Below are 16,398 nucleotides of genomic sequence, written 5' to 3'. Positions count from 1 at the left end.
AGTGCAATAGAACCTGAGTATGTGACTAGAAGTAATTTTTTAACTGCTCTATCTGGAAGTTGGCAATGATAGGCCTACTACATTTGATTTCTAGGTCTGTTTTTCCAAGACACAGGCAATACTCTGTTTTATTTCTAATTGTATTCCATTATACCACTTCTAAAACATTTCTATATAAAGTTGTTTTTTTACTTTCCACTCTTATTTGTTGATAATTCTAATGAGAAATAAAATACCTAATTCTAAAATTTCAATAGCATCTACATATAATATATATTGTTGTAAATTACATATTTTCTCAATAATGTTACACAAAATTTAATGATATAAGTAGGTGTGATTTTAGATACAGAGTGTGGTTTTTTTCAAAGTTTATTAAAATGCTAACTTAAGTACAACCAATGCATTGTGTATTTTGAGTTTTTAGTAAAACAGCATTTGCATTTGAGCAATGAATATAATCAACTTAATTTGCCCTCCTAGAGAGCACGGCAGTGGCTTTGATTAGTCTATTGAAAGCTTGTGGTTGTTCCTCTTGAGTTTGGATGCAGGGGGTTGAATTGCCAAAAAGATGCAACTCAGTAGGGATTGCGGGTGTTAAAACAATGCAAAAACTGACTATATTAAAAACAGAAGAAAACGTTATCCATTGGAAACACATAAACTTGTGTATAGGTATATATTTTAAGGCTGCAATTGTCTCTACGTCTGTTGCAGAATAATTTAAACATGTTATTTTGTTGTAGTCATCAATGCATGCTTTTTTCTTCATTGTTTACTTAGACATTTTTTCAGATTAGCAATTAAAGTATTAAAATAGCCAATGGGTAGTATACAGACAGGATTAAATCTATTCTAATAAGCAAAACTAGAAAATCTCATAATTAAAAAGTTAATAATTTAAAAAAATATTTAATAAAAGCAATAGGAGGGAGAGATAAGAATAGGTGAGAACTCATTGAATCAGTTTTAAAAAATAATGTAAAGTAATAGCAGCATGTGCTGAACTAGATCAAGTAAACTAATTGAATCATCCTACACCAGGTAACATACTAATGCTGGCGGAGGTCCCCTGGTGTCTACTTTGTCCAGTATTTCTGGTCTCTCACCTTCTTCCCTCACAATCAAGAATTTCAGAAGGACAGAAGTGAAATTAAAACAGGCTTAGTTAGAAGGGTAATGAGGAAGATAAAAGAAAGGATTAAAAAATGGAAAAAGTAACTTGCTCAAAGTAGAAAGTGGGTTTCTCCAATGGTGGAGAAAGCCATGCTACAGAATCCATTATTAAATTACTAAAATTCACACCACAAGATGGAAAATATGGTGAGAAGTGCATACGGGCATCATGTGCCTGGCCAAGGAATACGTATGTACACTTTCTTTGGTCCAAGTTAGCTTGTAACGGTTTCTACAAAACCTTTCCATCTGGAGTTTTCCAAGTAAGAGTTCATTGTTAGGGTTGTTGCCAGGGGAGGGGAGAGTTAACATTCTTTTTCTTGACATTTCTTACCCGACCTTCATTCCTGCTGAAGCTTCTCCCAGAGGGGCATGCAATCTTCCCTGGATCTGTTCTGTTTCCAGTTAAAGAACTTATTAGGACTTAGTCCCTAGACCAATCTTTGCAATAGTTTTTATACACTAACTCATTTTTATTTACTTCCAATAATTGATTGCCATGGAGAAGCACTTTCCTATCTGCCTGCCTCACTACCTTAAAATTTAAAAGGAAACTGCATATCAGTGAAAAAATGCTAAAGATACACTAAGTTCAATCCTGTAATGGAACTGTATATATCTATACTGGAATAATGTATTGTTCCCTAGCATTGCCAGAATGTTTTCTAAGCACAGAGCCAGAAAAAAAATTCTGAGAACAGCCAGCTGTGGCCCCCAGACAAACAAAAAACACAAGAATATGTACATGTACTGTAATTTCTAAGAACATTTAATTAAAGTTTAACTCTACATTTAAAAACTCATACACAATATATGTATATAATGACTTAACATGTATTATATGATGGAGATAACCAATCATAGATGTTAGTATGCATTACTTACTTTATGAAGGTGATGTTTTTGTCTTGTATGATATATTTAAAACAAAAATGCAGAATATGAGTGGACATTCCCAAACTCTACCATTTTGTTTCTAAATATGTGACTAGTAAAAATTAGGGAAATGATTTGAGGTATTGATCTGAGTCTACTACAATTACCAAGAAGCACTGCTGTGGCTTAGGAGGTGTAAGGCTTGGAATGGTATCGTCCAGTCTAGGCAGCAATTAACCAGACTTTCAAGATTACAGAGATTCCCTCAGTTAGGGTTATTCCCTGTAATAATAATTTTATTAGAGAAACCTATCAACTTGGCATTGATACAGAAGCTGGGTGATCATTGTGTTCATATATGCTTCCCAGGAATGAAAATATTGAATATTAAAATTGCAAACTCAGAGTTACAAGGCAAGTTAAGTTTATTGAAAAATAAGGTGGTATAACAGATCAAGTCTAAAATACATATAGAACCTCATGGAGTATTATAAATAAAATAATTTATATTACAAATGTAATCTAAGAAAATAAAGTTAAAAATTTGCTTTAACTACAATAAAACTTTGATATTAGGTATATAGAAGCAGACTTTTTGGGGGAACTGTTCATTTCTTCAGTTAACTGTGTTAAATAAGCTTCAAGTGTTTTCTGTATGTTTAAATTGGAATGATATTGTCAAAGTATTTGTAATTTTAGTATAAGCAAAATTAAATATAGTGATACATAAGCAAAGGCACATCCAGTAGGAATTTCCCTTGCACACTGCCAGTCCTGGTTCAGTCCCTGGCACTCCATAATACTAAGATAATAGCAAGCCACTTTAACGTTCTTTATCTATATGACTTAAATTCTCTTCTATGTGATATTAACGTGAAGTTTTTATTTATTCATTTTTTGTGCCACATCCAACTATTCTTATGAGTTACTATTGGCTCCGAGCTCAGAAATTACTTTTTATGAAACTAGGGACCCTATGTGGTTCTGGAATGGCTGTGTACAAGGGAGCACCCTATCCACTTTACCATTGCTCTGAAAGCCTGTTTATGAGACTTTTAAGTTTTGTTTTGTTTTGGTTTGGTTTGGTTTTGGGCCCACACCCGGTGACGCTCAGGGGTTACTCCTGGCTATGCACTCAGAAATCGCTCCTGGCTTCGGGGACCATATGGGATGCTGGGGGACTCAAAATGCGTTCTGTCCTAGGCTAGTGTGGGCAATTCAGATGCCATTGCTCCAGCCCTATTTATGAGACTTTTTTTTTTTGGTTGGTTTTTGGTTTTTGGGCCACACACAGCAGCGCTCAGGGGTTACTCTTGGCTCTATGCTCAGAAATCGCTCCTGGCAGGCTCCGGAGACCATATGGGATGTCGGGATTAGAATCACCAACCTTCTGCATGCAAGGCAAACACCTTTTCTCCATGCTATCTCTCCGGCCCCGTTTATGAGACTTTTAATGAAATAAATGTTTACTTTATTTATATTATCATGTTATGATATAATTTAAAATATATAAATAAAATGTTTTAAAAAATAATATAAATCAATAATTAGAATAACAACTATACATCTTGTTTATATGTTATATATTAATACATCAATTACTATTTATATGGATGCATTGATTACATGGATTTATACATTATATATTAAATATAATTATAAATAAATATAAATATTTAATTAAATAAAAATAAATCAAGATCTACTTATAACTGATAACACAAAGAGTGTTAGAGAAATACTAATTGAATCTACAGAGATAGTACAGGAGCATGTTAAGAACTTGACTTTCGGGGCCGGAGAGATAGCATGGAGATAGGGCATTTGCCTTGCATGCAGAAGGACGGTGATTCGAATCCCAGCATCCCATATGGTCCTCCAAGCCTGCCAGGAGCGATTTCTGAGCATAGAGCAAGGAGTAACCCCTGAGCACTGCCGGTGTGACCCAAAACCCAACCTCCCACCAAAAAAAAGAACTTGACTTTCATGTGGCCAACCCCAGTTTGTTCCCTAGTACTACATGATTTCTAAAGGGGACCAATGGGCTTACTCCTTGCTTATAAAACATTTCTGGAATTTCTCATGGGATGTACGTGCTGCCAGAGATTGAATGTAATTCTCCTACATTGAAAATAAGATGTGAATCAATGCAGATAGAATTTTCTATAATTAATATTTTAATACAGAAATTTAAAATATAAAACTGGTTTATTAGGGACTGGAGTGATAGTACTGAAGATAGATCATTATAAATAAAAAGTTATTATATTTAATGTAACAAAGTGTATAAAAGTGCATTCCTCGTTGTTTATAATTATGTAACATATTTTGTCATTGAAAATGCATTCAGAAAGATTTATATGAATTTCTATACATGTATAAAACTTTAATAATATATGTGGGAAGAAAAATAGTAATGTTCTTGTTTTTTAGTTTTTTAAAATTAATTCTTTAACAAATATTATCAAAAATATTCGATGATGATCAATAATAGCCTTAAATATTTTTCTAATTTGCCAGAAATTAATTTTTTCTAAAGTATTTTACTAAATAACTTTTAAGAACTATAAAAATAGCAACCAATTTATTCTAAGCAAAATGCAGCATGCAATATTGAAAACAGAATCAGGAAAATACAGATATATTAAATACTGATTATTTGAAATGAATTTAAAAGATATCTCTGTATAAATATAACTTAGAAATTTATTTAATGTGGAAACATTTCTAGTAAGATTTTTTCTTAATAACCAGTTTAACACAAAAGATCTATTACAGCTATAGATTTCAGAAGTGAATTTAGGAGTTTTATTGATAACATTCAGTTTGGGAACTAATCATTTGCTAAGAATTTTATGAGAAATATCACATCATTGAAAAAATGACACTAAAGAAATCTAATTTAATTATATTATATTCCACATAAAATTTCTGAGTAAGTTTTTGAATTGTATTATTTATAGACTTCATTATCTAGGGCTATGCTAAAGAAAATGCAAATAAAATAGTTATGAGTGATTGAATTGAATAGGAGTTGACAAAATAGTCATCTTTTCTTATATTGTTTCTTTATAAGAACTAATACATGAAGATTAACTAGAAAAGAAAAATGTGGATAATATCTGATACAATTTATTCTAGATATTAATTATTATGTCCAATAAGAGGAAGTGGCAAATTAGTAGCATTCTAGAGCTCATAGATTCAGTGTTAAGATGTCAGTAATTTGGAATTCTTCATCACAGGCAATGTGTTATTATGTGTTAATTTGATGTACAACCTCGATGAGTTATTTCTCTTATTCAGGAATTCATACTCCAAGGGTGGTCAGCTAGCATGTAATTCAATGTCTCTTTCTGGAAGGTAACTGAGGAGAGCTACATCTATCTTTTTTATGATCAGCTTCAATGACCTACTAATTTATAAAATGAAATTTAAAAATGGCTTCTCATTAGTAAAATTGTTGGTGTCAGAAATATGTGGACTTACTGGGATATTTTAGTTATCTTCAATGTCTTTACAAGAGGATAAGAATTTAAGAAGACTTAAGTTATTAATCTTAAAAGTTGGCACCTTCAGCTTGTTCCCTAAATGAAATGACTCCAAATATTATATGACAAACCCCACAACTCCCATCAGTATAACACTCAACTTGCACAAAAATTATTTTAATTTTGTTTCTTTTAACAAAATATGCTAAATGGCAGAAATGTGATTACAAACATAGAGATTAGATTGAAGAACAAATGAGTGTCTGATTGTTACTAAACATTTAATTTCACAGTATTTTTAGGATCTATCAATAAACATTATAAAAATGATGGATAAAACCTAAGGACTACTCTTCTCAGTAGAGAAATTCCCATAAATATTAGCATTTTTGTATTTAATAGAATGTGTATACATTTTATTGTTAGAATATTTTTTGCTTTCATTACTGTTTGCATCACTTGGTATTGAATATCATTTACTTTATTAGATTGGCATATTATGAAGTGATTACAAATTGTTTAAAAGAAGGAAATCATATTCCAGTATCCGTATATTGTTCATCTGATATTATTGTATTCTATTATAAAAACTTTCAATAGTCTATATATTCTCACATACCTTATATATTTGCACTTTAAAAATTAGTTGTAATATTCTCCAAAAATCTAGAAACATAAATGCTATGTTCTTTGTTTTGTTTTGTCTTGTTTTGTTTTGGGACCACACTGGTGATGCTCAGGTGTTACTCCTGTCTATACACTCAGAAATTGTTTCTGGGTTGGGGGACCATATGGAACGCCAGGGGATTAAACTGCTGTCCGTCGTAGTTTTGCGCGTGCAAGGCAGATGCCCTACGGATTGTGCCATACTCTTGCCCCATAAACACTATTTTCTATTATTTAATTGTTAATGTTGTGTTGTAGAACATAAATGGTTTCAGCCTATTTTCTAGTGGGTCACTCATCTTCTTAAATTAGTAGGTTAAGTTACTGTGTCAGATTTACTCCAATTGTGATTAATTTACTTTTATACCAAAAAAATTTTTCAACATTTCATTTCAGCATTTGAAATCTTTGTCTATTGTGTCTTTATTTTATTAAGAAATATCTTATTGCTGACCACTATTAAAATTTTCTAAAAGTGGGGCCGGCGAGGTGGCGCTAGAGGTAAGGTGTCTGTCTTGCAAGTGCTAGCCAAGGAAAGATCTATCCCCCGGTGTCCCATATGGTCCCCCCAAGCCTGGGGCAATTTCTGAGCGCTTAACCAGGAGTAATCCCTGAGCATCAAACTGGTGTGGCCTGAAAAACCAAAAAAAAATTTTTCTAAAAGTAATGGAACACACTATTAATCCTCTGTTTCTCAAAATTCTAATCAGTATACATACTACATATTTCTCACTTCCAACTTACATTCAGCAATTTATCATAGTATCAGTTTTAAGATACCTAAAAGGGACACAACTAAAGCACATGGCATTTTTAATTGCTGTCCATCTTTCTAGTTGCGCTCTCAACTATTGACTGACAATTACCTCAAGGGAGGATCAAGCAAAGTCATGCAGTTGAGCTGCAAAACTTATCACAACACAAACCACAACTATGAGCAAATGTTGAGTACAATATATAACATAAAATCAAATAATTTGTATGCATACGTTTAGGAACCTATCTTTAATTTTTCTTAAAATAGAAATGCAAACATCTCTAATTCATTGCTTTCTAATTTATCCTAGTATCATTTTAATAATTTTATATACTAGTTTGTCTTAGAGAAGCAATTGTAATAATCATCAAGAAATATGACATTCCTAATTGTTCAATTATATTTATTCAACATTAAATTTTTATTTTATTGTAATTTTAGCATGCATTAAGATATGTATTTTATTTTTTAAATATTTATTTTAATATGTCTTATTAAAATAAAAAATGTTTCCCTTTATGTTTAAACAATTACTAAAATTATTATTGGGATACTTATTTTTGATACCTTTACTAATGTATAATTTTGTGTATATTGAACTGACTTTTCTTTTTAAATTCTGCTCTCTCTGCATCAAATTTTTGTTAATAAACATTAAATTAAAATATTAAGTTGCCCCAATCATAATAAAGCTATTTTGTGTTGTTATCCTAATATAGAGATCTAGTCACTAAGCAATTTGCAGCAATTGAGGAGGTATTTTCTCATAGTTTTCTGTATTGAAGGTCTGGATATAAAGGGAACTGTTAGATGTACTATTTCATCCTCATAAGAATTATATTTGTCCCTTCTTTCAGATAAAAAGAAAGACAAATGATTATAATCCTTGAGCACATCACTATCCTCTACCTCCTTTACTTATTCCACCCCTTTTTACATTTTCCTCTTATATTTTCTGAATTTTTCTACATTGGTTGCACATATGAAATACTAGGGACCCACTCCTAAAGAATCTATTTTTCTAATTTTGTTTTATATACAGTTTTATATTCTTTTTTTTTTTATTTTTGATCATAGTGGCTTACATATTGTTGACAATGATATTTTAGGTACATATTTACATAAAATCAGGGGGAATTCCCATCACCAAATTGTCCTCCCTACACCTCCGTTTTTGTACTACCACCCATATCCTCTTCCCTCACCCCCAGGGTAGCTAGGATGTGTGGTCTCCTCTGTATCTAGCCTACTGCAAAGTAGTCTTGCACCTATTTGGTCCTGGTGTCTCCCTTGTTTCCCCCTCTAATTGGGGGGGCAGGACTAGCTAGTTCAAGTTACGTGGTTTTGTTTAAAGGAGAGAAAAGTAATAAACTGGGGTAAAAGTCTAATATGCCGAAAATAAGTGGAATTCTTCCAGAGGCTCTCAACATTGGTTTGAAAAATGAAGGAGAGAAAAAGGTGAAACATTCCACCAGTACAAAAGAAGTGTCAAATATCCCGTGAGGACTCCAACAATAAGCACAAGCACCAAAAAAAAAAAAAAAAAAAAAAACCCAGCAAAAAAACACAAAACAAAACAAAACAAGCAAACAAACAAAAAAATGTCATGGTCTTGATATAGGAAACATGGCATAGCATACAAAGGAAGAACAGAAAGGAAGAGAAAGAATAAGTATAACTGGGGACTTCAATTATCACACCCAAATAGAGAAATTGACCAAAAATAGATGGGTAAATAAAAATAATAATAATAAATGAAAATAAAATAATATATATATAAAAAATAATGATTTGTGCTTTTTTTTCCCTCCTGCCCAGGCACAGTAAATATTGGGGTCATTCGAAAAGGAATTCACTTGGCCTAAGAGATATGGGGTTTCTCCGCCCTTGGAGTGTATTGTCATGGGATCAACTATAGACTCTGTTCAGGATCATTTACTCTCCTGGTGGTGCTTTTGTGGTGTTTGTAAGACCTCTGCTCTGTCCTGGTTGATACTATCAGGCCTCTGTGACTAGGGATCTCAGTATCTGCACAGATCCTGCGGTGGGAGTTATGATGGAGTCAGTCTTTGTGGTTCTAGAAGTTCTGTTCCATCAGTGTCATTTTAATTCATCTTCTGTGGTTGGTGATCTTGGTCTTTGCACTGAAGCTAGGATGGCACCTAGGACAGTGTCTTTTCTTTGTGCTTCCAGAAGCCCCATTCCGTTACAATGGTCTCTGCCAGACCTTTTGAAACTGGGGATCATGTTCATTGTGCAGATCGTAGTTCAAACCCTAGGTTAGGGCTTTTTTTATTGGTCCCAGGCTGCATACAGTCTGGTCATGGTTCTAACAGCAGTCATCTGTAACTCGAAATGTTGGCTTTTGGGCCTTCCAAAGGGTGACAAGTCTTCTGATTTTGTCTTGTCGTTAGCTAGAAAGGTAGGATAACCTTCACTTAGGTCAAGTTGTTCCCATTTTTTCCGTTGTCAGGATGTCATATTAGAGCTGGCATTTGTTGGTGACCTCGCAGTATTGCGGCTGTCCCGGGTGAGATTTGTTTCCTGTAGCAGTTGTGAAGAACTGTGCCGTTCCTGTGTCTGGGATCCAGGGTTCAAGGCTGGATTGATGGTATCTAAACACCTGAGGTCTAAGTTAATTCCACATGACATATTTTCAAGGTAGGAGATATCCCTCTATTGTAAACAACTATGAGTTCCTATCTCTAATAGATAAGAGCTCTCTTTTTTTTTAATATATATATATATATATATATATATATATATATATATATATATATATATCTTTATGTAAGAATTCCCCATTATTTTAGTGTGCCTTTGCAGGGGGAAATGGTGCTACCTTATATTGTTGGTGCATTTGGGGGTGGTCAAAAGGGGAACAATCAATCACAAAATTTATCTGGAACCACAAAAGACCCAGGATAGCCAAACAAATACTGAAAAACAAGAAGCTGGGTGGCATCTCCTTACCTAACTTGAAACTATACTATAAAGCCATAGTAATCAAAACAGCATGGTACTGGAACAGAGACAGGACCTCAGACCAATGGGTCAGAACAGAATTCCCTGACATAAACCCCCAGATATACAGCCAACTAATATTCGATAAAAGAGGCAAGAATCTGAAATGGAACAAAGAAAGTCTATTCAACAAATGGTGTTGGTACAACTGGAAAACCACATGTACAAAAGTGAAGATCAACCCATACCTCACCCCTTATACAAAAGTCAACTCAAAATGGATCAAAGACCTTGAAATAAGACCCGAATCTATAAAGTTTATTGAGAATAAAATAGGCAGAACACTCGAAGACCTATATATCAAAAAGGTCTTCGAAAATGGAGCACCATTGGCAAGAACTTTAGCAACAAACATAAACAAATGGGACTACATCAAACTAAAAAGCTTCTGCATGGCGAAAGAAACCATACTTAATGCAAGAAGACAGTTAACAGAATGGGAAAAAATCTTTTCACTCGACATATCAGATAAAGGGCTGATATCTAGAACATACAAAGCACTCAGAAAGCTGAGCCCCCCAAAACCAAATAAAGCCATAAAAAATGGGGAGATGAAATGAATAGACACTTCTCTGAGGAAGACAAAAGGATGGCCAACAAACACATGAAAACATGCTCACCTTCACTCATCATCAGAGAGATCCAAATCAAGACAACAATGAGATACCACCTGACACCAGTGAGGATGGCTCACATTAAAAATAATGGGAACAATCTCTGTTGGCGGGGATGCGGTATGAAAGGAACTCTCATACACTGCTGGTGGGAATGCCCCCTTGTCCAACACCTATGGAGAACAGTCTGGAGAGTACTCAAAGAACTCAGAATTGAGCTGCCATTTGACCCAGCAATTGCTCTCCTAGGTATATACCCCCAAGTGGGAAGGACATTCATTCCAAAATATATGTGCACCCCACTATTTATCGCAGCACTCAGTGTAATAGCCAAGTCTTGGAACCAACCTCGATGTCCAACAACAGATGAATGGATCATTAAGATGTGGTATATATACACAATGGAATATTACATGGTAGTCAGAAATGATACAATCACAGACTTTGCAGCAACATGGATGGACCTAGATCATATTATATTAAACAAAGTAAGTCAGAAGACAAAAGAGAAACACAGAATGGTAGCACTATTCTGAAGCACCCAGAACACACATCTTATACACAACTGATACTCAACAATCAAATAACACGATTTAACAGGGTAGAAACTCTAAACACTGCAATAGTCAACATATACTCAGGAGCAGTCCCCAAAGTACTTGAAAAAGGAACAACGCAAACTCTTGACTACACATTATTCCACAAAGAAAGCAGCAACACCAAAAACTGCACCGTAGAGAGAACAGGTATGTAATCAACCTTCCACGACAAAGGCCCACAACAATCACTTAGAGATAGTATTCAGGAACACAGGTAAAGAACACCACGGGAAATCACTGTCTGCAATGGAATCATCCCATAACACTACATTTTATTGTCTTTATCTTATAATATTTAAAATAACCTCTCAGCTTTTATATCCACAGGCATCCTTGAATACAAATGGCGGATAAACTAAGATGGCAGCGCGGGATACCACACGAGATACCATACCTAGCTTGCAATATGAGATGGCCCCAAGAAAACTCTTTAACATACATTTTATCTCTAGGTTACACCTTCTTTTAGGAACTGAAGCACGTGACCAGTCAGACCACCAAAGCAGTAACTGAGACGTACAGACTTAAACTACACGCTCAATTCTGTGAACAAATTCAGGCAAACTAGCATTCCCCTGCTATTCTCTCCTCTCTTCTCACTACTTTCTTTTTTATTTTCTATTTTCCTTTTTTTTTCTTTTTTTTCTCTTCTTTTTTTTTCTTTTTCTCTCTCTTTTCTACTCTTCTCTTTACTTTTTTCCTTTTCTCTTCTCCCTTTCCTTCTAAAGTATTTTCTCTTTTCTCCCTTCCTACCCCTTCCATATACCTTCCCCTTTTCCCCCTTTGGAAATCCAACTATCCCTTCACCCCTCAATCCCATACAGACCTCCCGCCATATTAAAACTCTCTACCCTCAGTCCTTAATCTATTAGGCATCAAGATTGACCTCCTACCCCAACGAACCATTACCCAGCACCCAGTCGAGAGGACACCCAGTCAAACCCACACCTCGTCTCCTGCAAGAAAAGGCAGCCAACTCCCCTGCGGATCCATGCTGCGCGGCCCTCCCCACCAACTCCCCCTAACGTGGACTGTTACCTGAAACCGGACTTAGGTCTAAAAGTATCCTCAATGCAAGAACCCTTCCAGGACCTCCCTGCCACAAATCTTTTGCCACTCTGAAGAAGATCTGGGGATGGGATGGAAAGATGCCTGGGGACCCACACACCACAAGAAAAACCCAAAAGACAATGGGAAAACCTGTATTTCCAACATAAGCATAAGAACTGTATCACACCACCTCTTTACCTGCTTTTCCCCAAATGTAAGATAGTCATATGCATCACTTTGGCCCTTTAAACACTTTGCTACCTCATTTAAAAAAAAAAATCTGGCCTACATATACATATGTAAGCATATACATTTTTGATACCTATTTTTTTTCTATTTATTATTTTTTCATCTTTTTTTGGGTATGTAACCTGTTTCTGTTTTCCCCTTTTGACCACCCCCAAATGCACCAACAGTTTTATATTCTTAATTCTTTTAAAGTATGCCCATAATTTTTCTGAATGTGGAATGAAGCTAGTATTTGTGGTTTTATGTTAGGTTCTTGTCTCTCATCTGTAACATGCCAGCATAATTACGTGAGCAGTGAAATATAGAATTGCTCTCACAAGTGACTATTTTTTAACATTTCTAAGTTACTACTAAAAAAAATTATTCAGATCTATGTAGACAACTGTTGTATTCTAAGACAACAGAATAACTTGATGATTCTTAGAGATACACTGCCCAATAAATGTTTTAAGTTAAATTTTGCATATAGAAATTTAGTGCAAGGATTGTTTATAAAAGTTAATTCTGTGCAGAAACCCACACAATATATTTTGAAATGGAGGAGGGTATAAGAATTGGTGATTTAACTTTCTCCATTTTTTAAATTTGGGAGAGTACTTTGGGTCACATCGGGTGCTGCCATCTTACTCCTAATTCTGTGGTAAGAGATCACTTCTGGTGGTGCTTGTGGAATTAAAAGGAGTGCACACATAAAATGCAGACAACTTAACATGGTATAGCCTCCACAATCATAAATTGCCATTTAAAATATTTATTTGCTTCATTTTTTCCCCATATTTTCCATTTTGCTGCTGTTCTTGTTGCAAGGACTGTGGGTCACACACACCTGTAGTTTATCAGAGATCACACTTTTCATTATGTCAGGAACCACAAGTACATTCCTGCCAGGATTGTACTGTGCATGCAGACTAGTGATAGAAAGAGAACTTGAGACCACATAATCATAAAACTGTGCTCTATCAATAAACTAGGCTTGGGTCCTCCCCTTTCAATTTTATTCTGCTTTCAGATCAATTGTATTTTCCCCTAGGCTGTGTCAAATAAGTTATCTAATGTGTAAATTACCCTTGTTTGTGAATAGTAATTACCACTAGCTTATGATAGGAAATTAAGCAAAGATTTTTTAAAAAATGTAATGTTTTTATATCTATTACTGTCAGAAATTTTTAAATTTGTTTACAAGGCTTCACCAACTTTCTGTAATCTCATTTGAAGACAGTAATTAAAAGCAGACTAGTCTCTTATTTTTGTAATATTATAGCTCCAAATTTTAAAAGGGTTTGAATAGCACAAGAATTCTCATTTTAAAATATTATATCATGTTTATAGAATAGCTTTCTCTTTAAAGAATTGTTAATCCTTTTGCCAAAAATAATTTGATGGTAACAGAAAAGAGAAACAATCAATGGTTTATGTTCAACTTGTTCTAACTTTGCAATTCTCTGCCATTCTCATTCTGAGAGCCTGAGCTCTTACGTCTATGATGAAATTTTTATTTAAATACATTAGCTAAATTCTTTTACAAGACCAGATGAATCAGAACCTCAGGATCTATGCTAATCATATTACAACACAGAATCACTTTGAAAGCCCAATCCATTATTTTCTAATCATCTTTGGAGACTGTCTCTGAGTTCTGTGTAGAAGAATAGAAAAATAGGTTATAATAAGTTTGTGAAGTGTATCTAATCAGTCTACTTCCTGACTGAAACATGAAAAGGCATAGACTGTCACTATCAATTCAGATCCAGAAAATTGTCTGTGATCAAAGGAAGGAGTAGAAAGAGGCTATTTTCATCTTAGCAAACAAAAAGGCAGCACATTGGAAATTCCATCTCAGTCCTTAGAAAATGAAGGACAAAAAGAATGTATGTGCATTTTTCTTTTTTCTTTTTTCTTTTTGTTTTTCGGGTCACACCTGGCAGTTCTCAGGTGTTACTCCTGGCTCTGCACTCAGAAATAGTTCCTGGCAGGCACTGGGGAACACATGGGATGCCACCGTCCATCCTGGGTGGGCTGAATACAAGGCAAGCGCCCTGCCACTGCTCTATCTTTATGTTCCCTGTACGTGTATTGTATAATAAAAATATATAATACATATATTAAATAATATAACCAAATTCCAAATATATAATATTAATAAAATACATAATATTATTATATAATGTATTAATGTGTGTATATGTATAACATAAATGAACAGTTTATTTATAGTTAATACATATGTACATATTGATGACTAAACTATTTTATCCCAAATGATAAGTGATAGAAAACAAGCACATGGTATGTTGTAAGACATAATTGTTTTGCCTAATATGTAGTTTGTTAGGTTCAAGAAAGGAATTAAAGAAAGCAATGTCTTTGGCAATCCATATAAAAGTCATCAGTTAATAATAACAAGAAAATAACCTTTAGAAATTACTAATAGTATATCTTACACTATGAATGAATTGTAATTAATGATGCTAGTAAGTAAAATCAAATATCAAACAAGAGCCTTGTCTTTGCTTCAAAATACTTTCAATTTAAAAAAAAAGTGGTGGGAAAGCCACATCCTGCCACTCCAGCATCCCTACTTTTTCTTGTTTTGTTTTGATTTGTTAGTTTTTTTACTTTATTTTCCTTCTCCTTTTTCTTCCACTTTTCTCTTTCTTTTTCACTCTTGTGGTTATTATTTGGTGATTTATTTTTGTTTTTATTTTTATTTGCCGGGTGCATTTTTTTTCTTTTTTCTTCCATTTTTTTCCTCTCTTTCTTTTCTTGGTAGTTGTTACCAAATTTTTTTCTCCCTTTTTTCTTATGCTTTTTATCTCCAATGATGGTAGAATGGATGCTCAATCTACAACAAGCTGTAAAGTAGAGACCAGTTGCATTAGCATTCTGGGGGGTAACAGAGGGAGATATGGGATACATGCTGGGAACGGGTGGAGGGAGGACAGCACTGGTGGTGAGAATGCCCCTCATTCATGGTCACTATGTACCATAAATGATGCAGTGAAAGATTCATAATGTACTTTGGTCACAATAAAAATTAAAAAAAAATATTTCAATTTAAAATTAAAATTAAAAAACTCTTAATTTAATTACATGCTACTGTGTAAAAGTTTAAGCAATGGTTTGGTTTTTGTTTGTAATAGTTTTAATGTAGATATGTACAAATAGTTATATGTCTTTGTATGTATTTCTATATACATACAGACCTTGAAGGCAAAATATTTATTACCTAATCTCTAAGGCTTATATATGGATAAAAATGACATGTGTTTATATACTGCATACTATAAAACATAGTATTTAACTCTTCTATTACTTAGCCAATTTATAACATTTACCAATTTATATATTCTTTTTCAGTAGTTTTCATATTTTTGCATTTGTCTCAATAGCTCAAAGGATCTAAAGGCCACTCCAGAAATGTTATAGTTAGGTGTATTCCCCCAGTTGCTTAATTCTCTGGCAATAATAGTATTTTGCTCAGTCTTAAGTAATAATGGCCACCTTGGTCTCCTCTTAGGGCTAACAAGCCACCAGAACCATACATGATAATTATCATAGGTGGTTCTCTACATTTCATGGTTCTGATGATTGAATACAAGGACTCAGACAAGCTAAACATGTTATTTTCCACTTTGAACCTATCTTTCTATCTCTAAAATTTTATCTGTATTTAACTGATGTAACATGTTTCTTACAGAGTGTAAAGATTAATCTGTTTAGAGGATATAATGGTACCAAACTACACCACCACACAGTGTAAATATTCCTCCATCTCAACTATTGGACCATTACAGGTCACCACTAGAACATTTGTTAATAATCTAAGACTTTCTCTCAGTGGTAATAATCTAAGAATTTCTCTCTAGACATTGTCTAGACCTCTTGTTTTTATTTCT

This window comes from Suncus etruscus, chromosome 13, assembly GCF_024139225.1.
Source record: "Suncus etruscus isolate mSunEtr1 chromosome 13, mSunEtr1.pri.cur, whole genome shotgun sequence".
In the NCBI taxonomy this organism is placed as follows: Eukaryota; Metazoa; Chordata; class Mammalia; order Eulipotyphla; family Soricidae; genus Suncus; species Suncus etruscus.
This window is presented reverse-complemented; position numbering follows the sequence as displayed.